We start from the raw sequence: 21,098 nt of genomic DNA, 5'->3' as shown, positions 1-21,098 counted from the left end.
CAGAAAATGTTCCTAACATTTGCATTAGATATGCACAAGCTGTATGATTTTTCTACAACAGTAAAATTTCGAAATATGTATCCAAACGTAAGTAATGTAGTTAATTATGAGTGCTGACAATGATCAGTTAATTATTTTTTTAATGATATTAGCTTTGGTTTATAAATTTGGGTATGAAAAGATCTGCAAGACCACTTCAAATACTTTTTTCCTCAGTATTGATGATCTTGAAAGACAGCACTTCATAACACATGGTATGCATTTAAATAACTGGGGCAAATCGCTGCTCAATCAAAAGATCAAAATGGTAGTGGATATTGTTTCTCCTAGATGTAAGAAAAGTGATCCTATTCCACTACCACTGGTAAAGGATGCCTGCAAAGTATCTTCCCTACCAAGTACTCCAGTTGCAGCAGTAACACAACATCAGGTATCACTGATTACAAAAGAATGTGCTGGGAGAGAGGAAGCTGTAACTACAGTTACAACAGGTAGAACACCTCATTCAGGAACTAAGATAACAGAAACAACAAAAGTGGCAGCATATTCAGCAACAAGTGTACCAACAGGTGATCCAGCTGTCCATTCTGCAGCAACATTTGAACCACCTACAGTGGGAACCCATCCACTTAGATCATGCCACGAACAAGAAGACGCGAAGAGACCTCCAAGAGTAGAAGCAGTATCAAGTGTAGCGGGCAAACGGAAAACTGTACCTCCATTACGTCTAAATGATTTTTTAGTAGAAGGCAGCAAGGGGAAGAAGCCCATAAGATAAATAGTGCCAGAGATTTAATAGCCTCTCAGCAAAATAGTGCATCTGTAAAGAAAGACAGGTTTGATTTTATAATCTGTTATCTTAACATTGAAGGAGTAAGGGATAAAGAATTTATTGTCAATGACTTTGGATTAGAAAATAAGTTTGATATCTTTTGTTTAAGTGAACACTGGGCTAGAGAGAGTGAACTTACATTTATTAAATTTGATAATTATATTCTAGCCAGTAGCTACTGCAGAAAATTGCATTTAAGAGGTGGTGTGGCAATATATGTTAACAAGTCACTTAGCGGTACATTCAATAGATTAGATCTAGATTTTCTGTGTGATGAACAGAACTTTGAAGCTGCTGGTATAGTAATAGACAGTTTTAAGTTAGTTGTAATTTCCCTGTACAGGTCACCTAAGGGTATAACCAATGTATTTTTAGAAAAACTGGACCTGCTGTTACATGTACTTACAGATACTAGATGGATACATTATGATATTGTGATAGGTGGAGATGTGAATGCTGAATTCGATGTCACAACACAAAAATGTACTGTCACTGAACTCCAAAACCTACTAAGACAGTGCAACTTACATTCAGTCAATAACAAACCTACAAGAGAACATGCATGTCTTGACAATATTTTTGTAAATTTTAAAACAACAGAATAATCATGTTTTGTGACAGTATTTCCATATTCTGATCATGATTCAGTATCTTTAAATTATACAAGTAGGTTCCCTCTTGATAATAGTTATGTAAATAAGCTTGTCCCAGAAGTTGTGATCACTAGACCAGTCACAGATGAGAAAATTGACAGGTTTCGTACGTCCCTTTCTAACAGAGATTGGTTTGGCCTGTGTTATGATGAGACACACTATACTCTAAGCAATTATCTGCCAGCAAAGGTACTATTTGATAGGTTTCTCAAAGCATTTTTGGGACACTTTAATGACTGCATACCAATAAAGAAATGCAAAGTAACTAACAGAGTCCTAAAAGCAAAAGTTCCAAATAGACAAAATACATGGTATACAAAACAGCTGTCTACTATGAAAAATCAAGTTATGTTGTTGTACAATATTTATAAAAATCTTAAAACCGACCATGCTAAACTAGCCTATGTTAGATCTAGGAATGAGTACAAAAAAGCAATTGTGGAAGCCAAACAAGCACACAATCTCAGAAGTATTGAGAAATCCACCAATAAGTGCAAAGCAGCATGGACTCTAATAAATAGTGTCACCAAAGATAAAAGAAGTGACAAAATTAGTATCTCTCCCCAGGAATTTAATGACTTTTTTATTAAATCAGTTCAGGAAGTAGGAAGTGCTATAATTAAACCTGAAATCAGCTCATCACAGTTACTGTCAAAAAATATTGCTTGGTCATCAACAAACACAAGTACCTTCAATTTTTCTGAGGTCTCACCTGATTTTGTGTTAAGAATAGTGAAGCAGTTAAAATCATCAGACAGTGTAGACATATATGACCTGTCTTGTAACATGCTTAAGAAAGTAATAGACTGTATAGTGTACCCCCTAACGTATTGTATAAACAAGTGTATACTGGAGGGTTTTTTCCCTCATGAGCTTAAACTGTCTAGGGTAGTTCCAGTACATAAAAAAGGAGATAAAAATTCTGTCTCAAGTTACAGGCCAATATCCATAGTCCCAGTTTTCTCAAAAGTTCTAGAATGCATAATTTACCAACAATTATCTGTTTACTTTGATAACATACGATTAATAAGTGGATCACAGTATGGCTTTAGGAAAAGCCTGTCAACCATTGATGCCATAGACAATGTTGTTAAATACATCCATCAAGTATTTGAAGATAAATGCTTTGCCCAAGTGACTTTTTGTGACCTAAGCAAAGCATTTGACTGTGTAGAACGTACACTACTACTCGAAAAACTGGACTTTTACGGTGTTAAAGGTAACAGCCTTAAGCTATTAAGATCATATTTACAAAACCGTAAGCAAGCCGTCTGTGTTGGGAAAGAAATGTCCAGTATAGAACAAGTTGAGGTAGGTGTTCCGCAGGGATCCGTGCTGGGCCCTTTCCTTTTCCTAATAATGATAAATGACCTGCCATCATTTATCAAATCCAGAACAGTACTCTATGCTGATGATACAACATTTCTGAACAGCAGTAATGATCTTAATAGCCTTAAAACATGTGTTACAGAGACAATTGAGCAAGCTTCACTCTGGTTTAAAGCAAATGGGTTCTTGCTTAATGAAAGCAAAACCCAGCAGATGGTATTTAGTTTAAAAGACAAGTTTCCATCAGATGATCTTAGTTGTGTTAAATTTTTGGGGGTCTATTTGGATGATAAACTTTCTTGGAATCCACATATTAAGTATATTAGCGGTAAATTGTCTAGGGTAATCTATTTGTTAAGGCGATTAATGCACTGTGTACCTAAAAATTATGTTAGAGTATCTTACTACTCATTTTCCCAAAGCATCACATCCTATGGCATTATTTTATGGGGAAACTCCACTTGTGTGCATGATATACTATTGCTGCAAAAGAAAGCTATTAGGATAATTACAGGCTCACCATACAAGGCTCATTGTAAACCTTTGTTTACTCAACAAAAAATCATGACAGTAATAAACCTATATATTTATTATGTTTTAATCTACACAAAAAAGAACTTACCTAAAGTAAAACGCAGGGCAAATATACATTGTTACAGCACTAGGACAAACAGCTCTATCTATACGCCCTACCACAGACTGTCAAAATCAGTTAACAGTTATGAACTTATGGGCCACAAATTATTTAACAAACTTCCACAAGGTATACAAAATTTACCAGAGCAACAATACAAACAAACACTTTATGACTGGTTAGTTGTAAACCCATTCTACAATGTAAAGGATTTCATGACCTGTGATATTAAACTGTAAAGTTCTTAACAATTCTGTCCTTCTATAGCATGTACTGTACTCTATTGTATTATATGTATTACTTTGTCTATTGCTGTAATGGCTTAAAGACAATAAAATTATTATTATTATTATTATTATTATTATTATTATTATTACCTATTGCTAGAAATTACTTAATTTTAGCTTTGGTTCTACCTTTTTTGATTAAGTTACAATAACTTTTCCAAACAAAAATTTTGAGATCAATTTACAGTTCATTAATGAAAGGAATAATGATACTAAAATTTATGTTTGCTTATTGTTCAATGAATTACAAACTGATTATTATATTCGTGATTAAAAATTGATGGTTCATAGTTATTATTATGTTACGCATTTACATATTATATAACTGTTAGTTGTTGTATTTAAATATCAGTCTTTGCTCAAAATAATATCATTACATCATAAATCACTCTTCCATAGTGTCTTAAATTTAATATATTTAACTGAAATGATCGATACCAGGCTACAGATTCTGGGTATCGACTATTATAGTAAATCTGGGGGGGGGGGGCTGGTATGTTATAAGTTGTCGCTCACCTTCTGAATATCCACACCATGTGTATTGTAATCCCTTCCACCCTTGTCCCTCTGACCACCTCCTCTTTGCTCCCACTCTCTCTATTTGTTCATCACTGTGTGAGTGACACTATGTCTTTCAAGCTGCCTTGCTGTCCATCCTTTCCTACACCATCTATGGCATCCATCCCACATCCCTCAGCCCATTTCAGCTAATGTTGTCTATCCCATTTCTCCCTACCTCTGCCATCACCCTCTCCTCCCCCATCTCAATGTCTGTCTTCTTCTCCTCTCTCTCCATGTCCATCTTCCCCTCCTCTCTTCCATGTCTATGCCCTGCTTCTTCCTCTCCCTGCACATCACCTGCTTCCCCTATCTCTGTCCATCTCCCCCTTCTCCTTCTCTCACTGTTCGTTGCCTCCTCCCCATCTCCCATCTCTCTATATCTACCTTATCTACCTACATTTGCCACACCCTCCCTGTTCCTTTCCTTCTCCTCACCTCTCCATATTTATCTCCACTCCCCCCCCCCTCCACTTGTTTCTATTCATCTCCTTTCTCCTCTTCTCCCAATCCATCACCTCATACCTTTCCCTATCCATTTCTCACTCTTCCCATTCCATACCTCCACCTTCTCCCCCCTCTGTCTATACCCTCTAGCCCCCTCTATCCATCTCCTCCACTATCCATTTCAGCGTACCCTAAGAGCCGTCCCCGTCTGCATATGTAGACCATGCAAAATAGGTGAATAAAGTAGGCCAATGCTACTCCAACACAACACACCTGGTGTTCAGGGCAGACTACACGTCAAGGGATTGCCCCTGATGTGTAGACTGCCCTACAAGGTGGGTTAATAAAGCACTGAAACTACTTCCACACAACACATTTGTCATCCATGCCAGCATAGATGGTGGAACCTGGAAAACAGTTTCTTTCACCAACATGTAGTCAGCCCAGGAAAGCAGGTTGAATGTGATATGGCAGATTGACACTGTCCCTACAAAATGCACCTGTCATGCAGGGTAGCTTATATGCCAGGGCTGGAAAAAAAAGTTTTTTCCCATATCTCCACTCCTGTAGGAGCCAGGATATTATAAACCCCACAGTGTTGGGGACTCATGAGGCCTGTTGTTTTGTGTCAAATTTATTTCAAATTGTTCTAGTGGTTTGGGAGGAGATCCCAAATATACATAAAAACACTTTGCTTTGTATGTATGACAGATGTAGACTAGACACGTCCCTGTGACTTCACTCATGTGTTCAACACGTATATGCACACATTTCCTCCTCCCTCTCTCGTTCTGTCCATGTTCTCCTGCCCCAATCCCTCTGTCCATCTCCTCTTGTCCATCCTCTCTCTGCCACCTCCTGCCTCCTCCCTATGTCTCTCCCCTCCTTTTCCCTCCTCTCTGATCAAACCCTCCTTCACTTCTTTCTGTTCATGCACTCCCTCTTCCTATCCATCCCCTCATGCCCCCTCTCACTGACAATCTCTTTCACTGCCTATCTCGAACATACCCAAGGCATACCCATCCATATGTGTAGCTCCCACACAACAGGTCAATGGAGCAGGCCAATACTACTCCAATACAACATACCTGACATGTAGGGCAACATACATGTCAGGGGCTTGAAAATTGTTTCTTGATTCTTACATGTAGGCTTCCCTGCAAAGCAGCTGGACAAAGCTGGCCTGTGCTACAATGTACCTGTCCTGTAGGGAATCATGCATGTCGGAGGCTGCAAAATCGTTTCTGCCCCTTGAAGTGTAAGCTGCCTTGCAAAGCAGCTCAATAGGGAAAGGCAATACTCTTCCCACAAAACATGACTGTTTTGCAGGGCAGCCTATATGAAAGGGGCTGAAAAGAAACACCTATTTGCCAGTATCTATGATCCTATTGGAGCTAGGAGGTTGTAAACCCCATAGTGTGCTGACACTCTTGAAATTTGCTGTTTGTGGGCCAGATTTGGTGAAGAAGAACTCATAGTGAAGAAGAACTCCAGAATTTCCTCTCAAACCTCAACTCCTTTGGTTCCATCAGATTCACCTGGTCCTACTTTAAATCCCATGCCACTTTCCTTGACAATGACCTCCGTCTGTCCAATGGCCAGCTTCACATGTCCGTCCACATCAAACCCACCAACAAGCAACAGTACCTCCATTATGACAGCTGCCACCCATTCCACATCAAATAGTCCCTTCCCTACAGCCTAGGTCTTCATGGCAAACCAATCTGCTCCAGTCCGGAATCCCTGAACCATTACACCAACAACCTGAAAACAGATTTCGCATCCCACAACTACCCTCCTGACCTGGTACAGAAGCAAATAACCAGAGCCACTTCCTCATCCCTTCAAACCCAGAACCTCCCACAGAAGAACCCCAAAAGTGTCCCACTTGTGACAGGATACTTTCCGGGACTGGATCAGACTCTGAATGTGGCTCTCCAGCTGGGATACGACTTCCTCAAATCCTGCCCTGAAATGAGATCCATCCTTCATGAAATCCTCCCCACTCCACCAAGAGTGTCTTTCCGCTGTCCACCTAACCTTCGTAACCTCTTAGTTCATCCCTATGAAATCCCCAAACCACCTTCCCTACCCTCTGGCTCCTACCCTTGTAACCGCCCCCAGTGTAAAACCTGTCCCATGCACCCTCCCACCACCATCTACTCCAGTCCTGTAACCCGGAAGGTGTACATGATCAAAGGCAGAGCCATGTGTGAAAGCACCCACGTGATTTACAACTGACCTGCCTACACTGTGAAGCTTTCTGTGTGGGAATGACCAGCAACAAACTGTCCATTCACATGAATGGACACAGGCAGACAGTGTTTGTTGGTAATGAGGATCACCCTGTGGCTAAACATGCCTTGGTGCACGGCCAGCACATCTTGGCACAGTGTTACACCGTCCGGGTTATCTGGATACTTCCCACTAACACCAACCTGTCAGAACTCCGGAGATGGGAACTTGCCCTTCAGCATATCCTCTCTTCTCGCTATCCGCCAGGCCTCAATCTCCGCTAATTTCTAATTTCAAGTTGCCGCCGCTCATACCTCACCTGTCTTTCAACATCTACTTTGCCTCTGTACTTCCGTCCCGACTGACATCTCTGCCCAAACTCTTTGCCTTTACAAATGTCTGCTTGTGTCTGTGTATGTGTGGATGGATATGTGTGTGTGTGCGAGTGTATACCTGTCCTTTTTTCCCCCTAAGGTAAGTCTTTCCGCTCCTGGGATTGGAATGACTCCTTACCCTCTTCCTTAAAACCCATATCCTTTTGTCTTTCCTTCTCCTTCCCTCTTTCCTGACGAGGCAACCGCTGGTTGCGAAAGCTAGAATTTTGTGTGTATGTTTGTGTTTGTTTGTGTGTCTATCGACCTGCCAGTGCTTTTGTTTGGTAAGTCTCATCATCTTTCTTTATATATATATCTAAAAACAAAGATGATGTGACTTACCAAATGAAAGTGCTGGCAGGTTGACAGACACACAAACGAACACAAACATACACACAAAATTCAAGCTTTCACAACAAACTGTTGCCTCATCAGGAAAGAGGGAAGGAGAGGGAAAGACGAAAGGATGTGGGTTTTAAGGGAGAGGGTGAGGAGTCATTCCAGTCCCGGGAGCGGAAAGACTTACCTTAGGGGGAAAAAAGGACGGGTACACACTCGCGCGCACACACACACATATCCATCCACACATATACAGACACAAGCAGACATATTTAAAGACAAATGTCTTTAAATATGTCTGCTTGTGTCTGTATATGTGTGGATGGATATGTGTGTGTGCGCGCGCGAGTGTGTACCCGTCCTTTTTTCCCCCTAAGGTAAGTCTTTCCGCTCCCGGGACTGGAATGACTCCTCACCCTCTCCCTTAAAACCCACATCCTTTCGTCTTTCCCTCTCCTTCCCTCTTTCCTGATGAGGCAACAGTTTGTTGCGAAAGCTTGAATTTTGTGTGTATGTTTGTGTTCGTTTGTGTGTCTGTCGACCTGCCAGCACTTTCATTTGGTAAGTCACATCATCTTTGTTTTTAGATATATTTTTCCTTCGTGGAATGTTTCCTTCTATTATAACTATATATATATATATATATATATATATATATATATGGTTATAATAGAAGGAAACATTCCACGAAGGAAAAATATATCTAAAAACAAAGATGATGTGACTTACCAAATGAAAGTGCTGGCAGGTCGACAGACACACAAACGAACACAAACATACACACAAAATTCAAGCTTTCGCAACAAACTGTTGCCTCATCAGGAAAGAGGGAAGGAGAGGGAAAGACGAAAGGATGTGGGTTTTAAGGGAGAGGGTAAGGAGTCATTCCAGTCCCGGGAGCGGAAAGACTTACCTTAGGGGGAAAAAAGGACGGGTACACACTCGCACACACACACATATCCATCCACTGTCTGTATATGTGTGGATGGATATGTGTGTGTGTGCGAGTGTGTACCCGTCCTTTTTTCCCCCTAAGGTAAGTCTTTCCGCTCCCGGGACTGGAATGACTCCTTACCCTCTCCCTTAAAACCCACATCCTTTCGTCTTTCCCTCTCCTTCCCTCTTTCCTGATGAGGCAACAGTTTGTTGCGAAAGCTTGAATTTTGTGTGTATGTTTGTGTTCGTTTGTGTGTCTGTCGACCTGCCAGCACTTTCATTTGGTAAGTCACGTCATCTTTGTTTTTAGATATATATATGTGTGTGTCTGACTATCTCCTCTTTCCTGCCATCTCTCTGTCAATACCACTCTCCCACCTCTGTCCATCTCCCTCTTGCCCCTCACTCTGACCTATTTCATCCTTGCCCCCCTGTCTGTCTATCTCTTTACCTCCTTCCCCAGTCCATCTCCTCCCTGTTGTCCCTCTCTTTGTGTATCTCCACCTCCCCTCTCTCTCTCTGTGTCATCCACTCCTGCCTGATCTCCCTGTTTATCCCCTCTTGCATCTATATCCTCTCAGCCATGCCTATCCACAGATGTAGTCCCTGCAAAACATGTTGATAAAGAAGACCAATAACACTGCCATAACACACCTGTTATGCAGTGCAGCCGAAATGGCAGGATTCTGAGAAAACACATTTCTGCCTGTATTCTTGCCCTTTTGGAGCTGGGAGGTTATAAACCCCACAGTGCTGATACTGAGGAAGTTTTGAATTTGTGTACCAAATTTGGTTGACATTGTTCCAGGGAATTGGGAGGAGATGTTGGACATGCATTCAGTCTGATTTATATGTACATACATATATCAAACTTTTCCTGGTGGCTTCACCCTCATATGCATTGACAGATGTACTGAACACACCTCCTGCTTCTCCTCTCTTTAGCCACATCTGTCCCTCTCTCTGTCTGTTCACCTTGTCCTTCCAGCTACCACCTTGTGGAGTGGCTCAGGCTGTGCTGGCAGCCAAGTAAGAATCTGCATTTTGGACTCTGCTCCAGGCACAGAGGAATGAGCCTGAGAGGCTTTACAGTGCATAGCAAGGCATGATTGCTGTTCCTGGCCCACTTAAAGTAACAGCAGCAACTAGTTTCACCAGTGATACAGCCTCAAATATGAACCATGTTGTTGCAGCCTCCCTGCAGGTTGAACAGAGAGCCATCTGAATTTTTTACACCAATTTTGTAGAGGGCATGCCAGAAGTGGAGATGAACTGTGTCAATGATGGGAAATCACGGCACCTCAAGGGAGGTGGTTTGAAATGAATGTATGAAATAAACTGAAAATTTACATATATTCTCAGTGAGGGGTTACATATGGGCTCACTCAGGTTAGACTGCAGGGTATGTCAATCAGCCTGGGTAATAGTTGAATGCAGGATTTGGAAGAGAGAGAGAGAAGATGATTCAAATTAAGTTTGATTGATGGTCAATTGTGGAGCACCAGGACAGAGGCAAAAGGTGGAAAGTCTCCTACTTGGTCTGAAAGCTGGAATCCAAGAGAGAAACACAAGTGTCCTCTACTCCCTCAAGACCAGCAACAAGCAGTGACTCTGATCTAAGTCTCCTGTTGGTAATCTATAGACATGAATGGCAGGTTGATTCAGCATAGTGGTGGCATCATGTTGCTTTACTCAGAGAAAAGGCAAATGTAGCATGATGCAAATGCTTACAGGTTCAGTCAGGCATGTGTACTACAGTGGGAACACATGTTTCTAGGTTGATCACAGCTTCACATGTGAAAGAAACTTTAGATTGTCAACAAAATGTTAGTAGAATGCTCCCAGTAACCCAAGCAGACTAGGCATTCTGCACAAATATGAAGTATTATATGATTGTGTATGTGAACTTAAGTGATACTCTCACAGCAACTTTTGTGGAATTGATCAGTAAATGAATGTGAAACAATAGTGTATGGAGAGAGTTCAGCCAAGGTGGTAAATCATATGTACAGAGTGAATAATGTTTACTCCTGTTTCCAGTGAGTAGCATAAAGTATATATGCATGTGAGGGCATGCTGAAAAGTTTGCCACTAAATTTTTTTTATGTGAAACTCTTAAGGCTTTTTCGAAATAAAATTAACATTATACACCAAACAATAGAAACTTCAGGTTGGAATATCAACAATGTAAGGGAAAGATAGGTTGCTACATGCTGTAAAGGTGACACATTAAGTTATAGTTGGGTGCAATTAAAAGACAGGTATACTTTAGCTTGTGGCCACAGCCTTCATCAGAAAAAGAAACATGCACACTGATTCATTCACACAAGCATGCAAGTGCTTGCTGAAAGTAAGTGTACATGTCTTTTAGTTGTGCCTGCCTGCAACTTAACATGTTATCTTTATGATAAATGGAAATCTGTCTTTTCCTTATATTGTTAACATACTACATCTTAATTCTCCATGTCTACAAAAGTATGTTTCAACATATAACCCTGGCAACGAACACGTTTTTCCCAATACGGGATCAGTTTGTTGATACCATCACTGTAGCTTGTTTGACTTTGCTGATGGAACCACAACCTCTCCTCTGCTTGCACTACTTCATCACTATGTAAGTGAAGTCCTTAAAGGTGTTCTTTAAATTTGGAAATAGATGAAAATTGGATGGGGCCTAAACAGGGACTGTTGGAGGATTATCAACGATAGTGCAGATTGTTCCAGCACTCATATGTTGTCTGACATTGTCATGCTGAAGGAGAGGGTGCTCAGTTTACACCTATATAAATGCATAAGAAAGGTTTTCAGACTATACAGAATTTAAGAATGATAAACTCTTCAAATTCAAACTCAATTACAGCACATTGTTTCCCGCACACTGACAGAGTTACATTACACACTGCCTTATTACACACTGCCTTGTTACTCACTGCAGTTCTGATTCTTCTAGGAAGGTACAAAGTTTTGTTTTGTTAACCACTAGTTGCATAAATGGCCAATAGTATTGTGATAGTTGCATTAACAGGCACTTGGGTATTTGCACCAATATGGAGTTGTGAGTTGATGTGTGGCTAAGAAGTTGTCTTCCTCCAAGTTGTGAATAATATGGTTGTGATGCAGCAGAAGGTCCTGAATCTGCAAGAAGTGAGTTGGCAGTTTCAGTGAAAGAGACTTGACAGAGCTAAATATGTTCTATGCCCTATTGTGGACAAAAGTTTGTGGACAATTCTTTACATGGAAAGCACTGTAAGTGTAATATCATACCTGGACATGTTGGAACAATTGCTTTTTCTTAATCTTACTAAAGATTCACAAGACATCATTTTCCCATAGGATGAAGCTCCACCCCATTGGCACCCTCATGTCAGGGAATGTTTATCCCTATCCCTCAGCAATGGATAGGTTGCATGGAAAATCAAGACCTGGCTCTACACTTCTGGAGACTGATATCTTCAGATCTCACTACCTGTGACATTTCCTTGTGGGTCTATGTTAAGGAGGCTCTTTACATCCTACTTCTACCAACATTTCTGGCTGGCGTATGGAACTACATTGGTGAACTTTGTATACAAGGCATGCTTCTTCGTGTGTGGAATGAGTTTTGCTTCTGCTTAGATGTTTGCCATGCAGTGAATGAGGGACATATTGAACATTTATAACATGTGTTAAACATCTTTGGAACTCCCTCCTTCCATTGGTATGTAGACTATAAATGTATGATTTATACTTTATGAAATAATGTATGTATTATGTTGGTCGTAATTGGTGACTGAGAGTGACTAAATTTAATGGTGGAAACAAAATAAAATACTATGACAATGAACCACTCAATGGTAACACAAATATTTATACTGATAAACATGCATAAGAAAGGTTTTCAATTTATGCAGAATTTAAGAGTGATAAAAGACTAATCAATATTCTTTATAATGTAATTAACATGTTGTTTTTGCAAGCAGTAGCTTAAAGAGAGAAATGGAGCCTACACTCATAGCAATATGCAACTGTTATACTGAAGAGTAACAGTACATTCCATCTGTAATGGTCACCCAACTTGCTAGCCTGTCACAGAAGTTCAGCAAATCAAATTCAGTTTAATATGCTTTTGTCTAGGAGGGGACAGATGTAATACTCAGATTACAGTCACCTTTTCATGTCCCCCTGAGGTACTAATTCAAAATGTGGAACTAGAATGACATATTGAAAATGTCTGCTGGGTGACAGAATGAAGGCTACAAGCAGGGGGAAATCCTTTCATTTGTGGCGCTGATGAAATTGACACCAACATCAATATACTTTCATCTTTGGACTCTAAGCATTATCTTTAACTGTTCCGCCATGTTCAGTTCAGTTCTTTGTGATCCTTGTATGTGTTAAGGTTAATAAATGAACTATTGCTAAATGGGTGTGATTATTGGTGCAACCAACCCGGTAATCCTCCTCACTGGTGATTCCGAGTTGTAACATCTTCCGTTTTTGCCATTTTACTGTGTCCGTGACATCCGCGTTGGTTATTTTCTCGTGTATTACATCGATGCAGCATTCGAACAATGACTTCAGCCCAGCACCTAACGCCAGATTTTGTGATCAACATGCATCATGTTGCGGGCAATGTACACCTGCCAGGACTGCAACACAATGCCTCTCACTCGATGATTCTGCCAGACGTTTTCGAGCCTGCGACAATAAGTGATGTTAGGAGTGTGCATGAATTCGACTATCAAATGCCTTTGTTCCTGCCACATGTGCCCTCCCTCATCAACTGTGCAGTTACCTCTTACGGATCTCCATGCAGTGGGGGACCAATGCCGATTTCTGCAAATGCTTCATCAGACAACCTACAACCACCAAGACAACAATTTGCCATGCCACAATCCATGCAGTACCGAATGGATACCTGCCATGTGGCCAGAACTGCTTTGTTCACAGGTCTACCTCCTCAGCATCTGACCACGCTCACGCCTGCCTCGGCTCAGCATCAGCATATGCCTTCCTACTTTCATACCTCGGACTGCAACATGAACAATAACTTGTTATCTGTGCCTGACCTCCATCTCCATCCCACTGCTATGCCTCAGTGTTCTGTGCCATGAAATTCACCTTATGCGCACACCATTTTGAGTGGAGGGACTATGAACAGTGAACATTCACACATTCCGTCCAACGTTCAACATCATTTCCCACACTGTGCTTCTGGACAGCCCGCACCTCTGCAGCCTCCCTGCAACTCAGGTGGCCCCAGATCTGATCACACGTTGAGCTTTCTGCGGACTAACACGTGTTCTCAAACTTTAAACTTTTCTCACCTGTCACCCCCACGCCGGCTCCAGTCGAGTTTCCACTACCGTTCTCGGCACATCTCAGTGCCTCATCAGTGTCGGTCTTCTGCGATGCATCAATCTGAACACACCCACATGGCACATGTTTGGAGACTATTGTTGACTAAATGCACGACCAATTATGGACACTTACTCCATACCCAACTGTGCCGACTTTACCAGTTCCATCACAGGTGCGACCACGTTCTCTGTCATTGATTGCAAATGGGCCTACCACCAGATCCCCATGGCACCTGAAGGCATCGAGAAGACAGCAATCACCACCCCGATTGGGTTATTTCAGTTTTGATTCATGCCCTTCGGTCTGAAAAATGCAACCCAGACCTGTCAATGCTTCATCAACTAAGTGCTATTCGACCTAAAACTCTGCTTTGCATATCTGGATGACATTCTTGTGTTCAGTTCCTCCATCAAGGACAACATTTGACATGTGCAAACTGTTATGAACACTCTCACGGGAGCAAGAATCGAGACCAACCAGGACAAATTGCAGCTACATCAGCCTGCTGTCACTTTTCTTGGTTTTCGGGTCTCTGCTGACAGCATTTAAACTGCCCCCTGAGAAAGTACAAAGAATACTAAACCTATCCAGACCTTTGTCATTCAAAGAGCTCCAGTGCTTTCTGGGGACAGTTAATTATTATCACCGACATCTACCTCGGGCTGTGGAGATTCAGGCTCCACTGACTGATGCCTTGGCAGTCACCAAGACTTCTGAATCTCGGTCCGTTCCATGGACCCCTGCTATGACTGACTCTTTCACTGCCCTCAAAAATCTTCTTGCTGAGGCCTGCACCATTGTGCATCCTCATCCAAATGCGCAGATTTTCATCACCACAGACATGAGTGATACTGCTATCGGCGCTGTCTTTAGCCAGACAATTGACGGCCAAACTTCGCCTCTGCAGTTCTTCTTGCACAAGCTCACCAATGCACAACGGAAATATTCCATGGTTGACAGGGAGTTGCTCGCAGTCTACAAAGTGATTAAGCATTTTAAGACTGATGTTGAGGGACACCCTTTCTATGTTTTAATGGACCACAAATCCCTGGCTGCAGCCATTACAAATCCGCCAGCTGACCTGCCTCCTCACCGCTTCAGATACATGGACTTCACATCTCAATTCACCACCGATGTCAGACACATAAAGGATGCTGACAATATAGTTGCTGATTTCCTTTCATGAGTCGACGCTGTCCATTCACTGTTAGACCTCTCTGAACTGCCTAACCTCCAACCCTCCGACGACGAAACACAAAACCTAATTTCAGACTCTACTTCTTCACTACACTTTATCCGCATCACCTTCCCTGGCATTTCTGGTGAGATCTGGTGTGACAACAGGAGTTGTGGATATCACGTTTCAGATGTCCAGCTATCATCACGACTAACCTGGGCAGACAATTTGAGTCAGCCCCGTTCAACGGGATTTGTAACATTTGCGGCATCCAGCGCATCTGTACCACAGCATATCACCCGCAAAGTAACGGGCTAGTCAAGTGCTGGAACTGCACTTTCAAGGCGACTCTTCAATGCCATGACTCTCTATGGACAGAGGCCCTTCCCCTTGTGCTACTCGGCATTCGTGCCATCTATAAGGAAGACCTCAAAGGTACAATAGCCGAGTTTGTATAGGGCCGGAACATTGTTCTCCCTGGCGTACTTGTGAGCCCTCCCTCTTCTCTCCCTCAGTCTGACTTACCTTCCTTCATGGACTGCGTCAGACACCACTTCATCAACCTCCATATCTCTCTGCCCACCAGCCATTCCCATCCTAAGGTTCACGTCCTGAAATCTCTGGACAGTTGCGAGTACGTCATGCTCCGAGATGACACTGTCTGTGCTCCCCTCCAACCTCCATATACTGGTCCGTACCAAGTTCTCCAGTGCTCAGCCAACACCTATGACATCCAGATGAAAGATTCAGCTGTTACAGTCTCTCTCAACATGCATAAGCCTGCTCATGTTGAGCCTTCTTCTACCCCCCTTCAGGTCATGACCACGTCGATCACTGTTGTGGCTCACAATGCTCCGACCACTCCCTCCAAGTCGGACTTATTCACTTGATCGAGTGACTTCCAGCTCCAATCATCGAGCTCTCCTCCGACCTCGCCCTCTACTCCAGTCTCATGCACTCCATTGAGTGACCACATGCCCTCACCACTGGGCCCTTCGCTGGTTCCTACGACCTCTCCACCATCGCCTGCCTCACCCTGTTGAGGTTTCTCATGCCCCCCCCCCCCCCCCCCCTCCTCTTGAATGCGCCCTCGTGCCCTCACTCGAGGTGTTCGTGCCTGTCCCTCCAGACATAATCCATGACATCTCAATAATACTGTGTGATTATACACTGTTTGTTGTGTGTTTCTCTTCATCCAGTGCTCATGACACAACCTCCACCATTTACTGCCACCTGGTGAAATGTGTTCCCCTCCTGCCCGACGTTGACCTGGACATGCTTCGTGTGTTCGCCACACCCATCAGAGACATCGTCATTGTCGCTCCGTTCCACCCGCAAACCGCCTGCCTGCCTGTCCCTGCATGACCAGCACACACAGTACGATGTCCGGCTCGCTTCTACGACTTCCAGGTTCAGTGGCTGACAAAGCCATAGTCACCCCCCCCCCTCCCTGACCTCTCAAGAGTACTCTGTACTGCAGGGGGGGGGGGGGGGGGGGGATATTGCTATGTGGCGCCGATCAAATCGACACCAACATCGATATGCATTTATCTTTGTTCAGTTCAGTTCTTTGTGATCCTTGTATGTGTTGAGGTTAATAAATGAACTATTGCTAAATGGGTGTGATTATTGGTGCAACCAACCTGGTAATCCTACTCACATTAATTGCTTTGGAAAATCTGTTACATGTTAAGAATGTCTGACTCACCACCCAGGTGCACATTCCATGGAAGGTAGCACATATACAGAGGATGCATAAGCAATGGTTATGAGCCAAACAGTATGGAGTGCACACATTTGTTATTGCACCAAATGAAGATTTGATTCAAGCTATGTACACACTAGTCTTTGTTGTTTACTGATTCCTGGCTGATGTATTATTTTATTTATATCATGCCAGAATTTTTGCTATTAGTACTGAATGATCTCATTGAAAAGCCTGTTAGCAATTGTATACTGTGAAGTGCAGTGATCATAAATATTTTTGCAGAAAGTACAAAGAATATTTATGCTCAGCAGTTCCCCTACTTCATTTACACAGTGACAGAATAACCAAGACAACATGATGACTTATTTTTAATTGATTGCAGTGCATCTTTCCCTTTTTTACTTATTAATTGTTGCATGTAGTGGGAAGAATTGTTCACTCTTAGGACTGATGCAAACATGGAATTGTTTATCATCTGTCATAGAAATTTGGACCTGGATATCTTTTGTACTGATATAGTTGTAATATCATGGGATTCTTATTTATTATAGTGTATGCACCGTAAGGCTACCAGGAAATACAGGAAAGATGCAGAAATTTTTTCATCCACAGAAAATCCAGGAAAAGCATAGCACATTATTAGAAGTCTAAGAATTTTTCATTGTTTAAATTTCTGTAATTTTGACTGATAAGAATTGGTGCTTTAACAAAGAATTTTATACAGTAGCTCTCAACTGCAGAATAATACTCCAGCAATAAGACATAAATGAGAGAATAACATCAAAATAAAACTTTAGTTGCAAAGAAAATGTGCAATTAGCAACAACAAAACAGATTGCATACCAAGTGAATGCTGACAACAAAATGTGCCAAAGCCTTTAGGACAAAAATTGTGCAATACCTCATAACAAAATGCTGCTTTCTATGAGCATAATGTCATAATTGTTTACATCTCTAACATGTTGCGGGAAAATACTGTGAATGTTGGTTTAAGAAGTGTTACTTCTGAGGTAAATTTCCCTTTGCACAAAAAGAATTATGTTAAATGTGAAAAGAGTGATGAATTTCTTAAATCTCATTCAAAACTCAACAGTTTGAGGACCAGCCACTTAGAAAAGTTTCAGGCCAAGAAGACAATCCATTTATGGCATTATTTAAAATTTTACTGCAATATTCGTGTTTGATATATCTTGAATAGTAACACCCTAGAAAGACCGAGCTTCAAAATTAGTTTCTTATATATTAGTTTAGTTGTTTTTGTGCTGGCATAAGCTGTTGCCAGCATGCTGATCAGCAAAAATGTAGCAAAAAGATTGATAGTATGTGCTGGATCAAGTGTGCCAATCAGGAGGGAAGCCAAAGACAGACTCACAAGCAACATGCCGCCAACACCCGCTTAACAGAAAGTATTTAGATTGCTGCCATGGACTGGAGGGCTCTGTCTCAGTCTCAGTCACCAGCACAGTCACTCAGTCACTAGCTCAGTCACTGGCACTCTAACTGGCATTCTAGTTTGTCATTTGTCATTCATCACTTAGCAGGACTTGTACTTCACCATCAGTGAGGTTAACATGGGCTATTATTGAAGAAATAGTACCACAACACATGGAGTCTTAAAGTTAAGTAGCTTCCTGTTTGTGTAAATAAAGAACACTGTTAATACATGTGTGCAGTTGTGCTATAGAAAGAGGGTACCAGCCACCAATCAACACCCTCTCCCTTCATACCTATGGTACAAGACTCTACAGTGGCAATGAGGATACTACAGTGGCAACAAGGATAATTCAGTGCCAATCAAAAATTTTGCTTGCTTCTCTTGTGCTTTAGCTTGCAGGGGAATCGTGTTTCTATTTTGTTGTTGTGTTCTTTCATGTATTACAGGAGGAGAGCCACAGAACTAATCAGATTTCTCTTTTCAGAGGCTTTGCTTGCTTTTTCTGCTATAATGTATTTGTTTAAACCATGGCTACCCTGCCCCCTCCATGCCTTGCCCCCACACCACAGCCACAGACAGCCAATGTGATGGATCTAACATGGGATTTTCAGTTTCATAACCAACAAATTGCTGCTTTGCTGATGACAGTACAACAACTACTGGCTGCACAAGCTGTGTCAGCTGTATAACCATCCAGCCCAACAAGTGCCACTGACCAACATACCACCATTCCATAGTTTAATGACACAGAAGAGGAATGGCTCAAATACCTGGCTCAGTTCCAAGCACATTGTCAAGTTCATCATGTTGAAAGTACTGTAAAGTTAGAATATTTCCTATTGATTGCAGAGTCCCCAGTGTTCAGGTTAATACAAAAACTATTCCCAACCGTGTCTCCCCAAAAACTCAGCTATGACCAAATAATTGCTGCATTAACTCAATATTATGACCAGCAAGTCCAAGTAGCGGTAGCTAGATATCAATTCTTTTGCTTGCAGGAAAGCCAGAAGAGATGTAGCACCAGTGGTACACAGAATTAATGGGCATGACTAGTAAGTTTAAATTTAAGTGTATTGATGCAGTAAAATTCAATGTCTCAGATAGCAAAATATGAGAACAGCTCCTAAAGTACTCTGATCCATCACTTCCTCAAGCACTGCAAAACTTAGAGCAATATGATTCAGATGCCATAGTGGCAGGTCCTGATTTGTCAGGGTGAGTTGCGTCTTGCTCACAACCACCCTGAGCAGCTACAACAACAAGCAGGTACACAGCCATGTGGACAGCCACATAGACAGGTAAACAGAACTATGAACTTAGTGAAGTGTTGCCCTAGATGCTTTGCTTTAGAAGCCAGGATTGCTTATCATGTAAGGCAACATGTTAAATTTGTGAAAAAAGAGCCCATGTCCAAGCGGTTTATTTGCAATGGCACAAAAACACCAATTTTTTCTGCTCCCAGAAAAAACAGGCTCATGCGCATGCAGTGGATGCTTTGTTTTCAAAACCTACAACAGGTTCTCACAAAAGTAAGATAAAGGTTGTGCCTCCTTCTCACCCTATTGCTGTGCAACAACTTTCAAACAAATGACTTGCCTCATTACAAACTGCTGGACATTAAGTGAACTTTCAGTTTGACACTGGTGCCTCAGTAACTTTGCTTAATCATGCAATGTACAAACAGTTTGGCTCACCATGCCTTTCTAAATCTAGCAAGCACTTCACTGCTTACAATGGACAGGAAATTCTAGTGTTTGGATATTGTAGTTTGCCTGCCACTCACACTAGGACAGTGAATTTTACTGTGTTGCAATCAAGAGATAGTGAGAACATATTTGGCTTAGATGGCTATGACTTGTTTGGTCTTAGCATCCAAGACAATGTACTTTCTGTATCCAAATTTGCACAAAAAGATAGTGTCATTAGCTTGCTTAAAGAATTTCCTGAACTATTTTCAGAAGGAATGGTAAAAGCTAATAATTTTAGGTGCATGTTTCATTGAAAGACAATGAGCCTAAGTTTTTCCTGGCCCGTCCGATGCCACTTGCTTTAAGGGACAAATTAGGCAGTGAATTCAAAGAATTGCAAAATAATGGTGTAATTGGTCCCATTCATGCTAGTCAATGGGCAACTCCTCAAGTTTTGTTGCCTTATCCTTCTGGTCACATTCACATTTGTCTTGACTTCAAGTCTACAGTAGCCAACGGCCTTGCCGCAGTGGTAACATCGGTTCCCGTCAGATCACCGAAGTTAAGAGCTGTCGGGCTGGGCTAGCACTTGGATGGGTGACCATCCAGTCTGCCGAGTGCTGTTGGCATGTGGGGTGCACTCAGCCCTTGTGAGGTAAACTGAGAAGCTACCTGATTGAGAAGTGGTACCTCCGGTATCGTAAACTGACATACTGCCGGGAGAGCGATGTGCTGAGCACATGCCTCTCCATATCCGCATCCAGTGGCTTCTATGGGCTGAGGATGATATGGTAGCTGGTTGGTACCATTGGGGCTTCATGGCTTGTTTGGATGGAGTTTAGTTTTAGTTTAGTTCAAGCCTACAGTCAACCCACATTACCTTGTCCTGAGAAACTCATGGATAGGCATGGTGCAAGTTGGTACTTTACTAAGTTAGATTTGTGTGATGCCTACATGCAAATTCCATTGGATGAAGAATCACAGAAAGTGTTTGTTGTAAATACACACTTAAGACTTTTCAAGTATTTGCATTTGCCCTTTGATAGTGCTTCTGCACCCGCCATTTTCCAGTGTTACCTGGAACAGCTGGCTACCAAAGTGCCATTTTGTTCAAAGTACCATAATG

The 21,098-nt window shown here is 41.9% G+C and overlaps 1 pseudogene; it reads left to right on the top strand.

Annotated features, from left to right (window-relative positions):
- The first annotated feature begins 20,483 nt into the window (after positions 1-20,483).
- On the top strand, positions 20,484-20,601 carry LOC126177436 (5S ribosomal RNA; annotated as a pseudogene).
- The last annotated feature ends 497 nt before the right edge of the window (positions 20,602-21,098 follow it).

The sequence above is a fragment of the Schistocerca cancellata genome, chromosome 3 (assembly GCF_023864275.1).
Source record: "Schistocerca cancellata isolate TAMUIC-IGC-003103 chromosome 3, iqSchCanc2.1, whole genome shotgun sequence".
Classification (NCBI taxonomy): Eukaryota; Metazoa; Arthropoda; class Insecta; order Orthoptera; family Acrididae; genus Schistocerca; species Schistocerca cancellata.
The sequence above is the reverse complement of the archived record's forward strand: the minus strand, read 5'-3'. Positions and strand labels throughout refer to the sequence as shown.